At 43.5% G+C, this 1118-nt stretch overlaps 1 long non-coding RNA gene across 1 annotated transcript; it reads right to left on the minus strand.

Annotated features, from left to right (window-relative positions):
- Window positions 1-372: 372 nt before the first annotated feature.
- LOC107679357 (uncharacterized) lies at window positions 373-1118 on the minus strand. The gene is made up of 3 exons (XR_001633050.1): window positions 1050-1118; window positions 731-865; window positions 373-535 (listed from the first exon to the last, which is right to left on the minus strand). It is a non-coding gene; the product is annotated as an uncharacterized LOC107679357 (long non-coding RNA).

Raw genomic sequence — 1118 nt, forward strand, 5'->3', positions numbered from 1 at the left:
TGGCAGTAGTGATGACACTGATTTTGAGCCAGGGTCCCTTTCCCCAGACCAAAAGATTGCTGGACTTTTGATCTTGAAGTTCCATCTCAGAAATGGATTGAATTTATGCCTGAAACAGTTCAATACAAAAACAATTTCTCTAAAACACAAAAAAGGGAATACACAGTTTTGAAGCCTGGCATCTGGACGCATGTGATAAATCACCACATTTGGCAAGAAGTGAAAAGCCCCTGCACATTTGCCTTTAAAAGAGCCAAGGTCTATCCATCAGCCACAGAGAAATATATAGAAATCAGAGGCAAGTGTAGAGCCTGAAATGAACAGCCCAATGGTGCTAAAGTGTTTCATTAAGAACACAGATGAGTCCCTGCACACTGGCTGTTCCAAGTGTCCGATGTCTGGTAACTTGCGTGTGCAGATATTCAAAGAACTGTGTGAGGGTAGAATGGAACCCCATGTATGGAGGGCATCTGAGGCAACAAAGCTGATGGATTTTGGAGATCCTGAGCCAAGCCATCTGCCTAATTTGGCCACCCTGCGCAAAGCAAAGCAAGAGAGAAATGCCTTAGAACTAGGTGACAAGGATCCTATTTTGTCACTGCAGATGTTAAAATACAGCGCACCTCACAGTGGTAGCATTAAAGACATTGGATTGGACAAGTTTTTCTGTCACTATTGGAGTCAAACACAAATGTATATGTACAAGTCATTATCAAAGACATCTACTAACCCCACTGTGAGTTTTGATGCAACTGGCTCAGTAGTGAGGAAACTACAGAGACCAAATGGCACGTCTGGCCATGTCTTCTTATATCAGGGCGTTCTGGCAGGTAATGAGAGCTCAAGTGTCCCAGTCGTGCAAATGCTGTCAGAGAGACATGATGTTAATGCAATAACACATTGGCTGACAGAATGGATACGTGCAGGTGCACCAACTCCAAAAGAGGTTGTAAGTGACTTTTCACTGGCTTTGCTCGGAGCTTTGGTCAAAGCTTTTACTCCTCATCCTGATCTGAAGACCTACATCAATGTGTGTTGTGGCATATTACTTGGTAATCAGTCTGCAAAAGTGGCACCTTGTTTTGTTCGGGTTGATGTTGCACACTGCATCAAGATGA

Source organism: Sinocyclocheilus anshuiensis, unplaced genomic scaffold (genome assembly GCF_001515605.1).
Source record: "Sinocyclocheilus anshuiensis isolate Anshui unplaced genomic scaffold, SAMN03320099.WGS_v1.1 scaffold19047, whole genome shotgun sequence".
NCBI lineage: Eukaryota > Metazoa > Chordata > Actinopteri > Cypriniformes > Cyprinidae > Sinocyclocheilus > Sinocyclocheilus anshuiensis.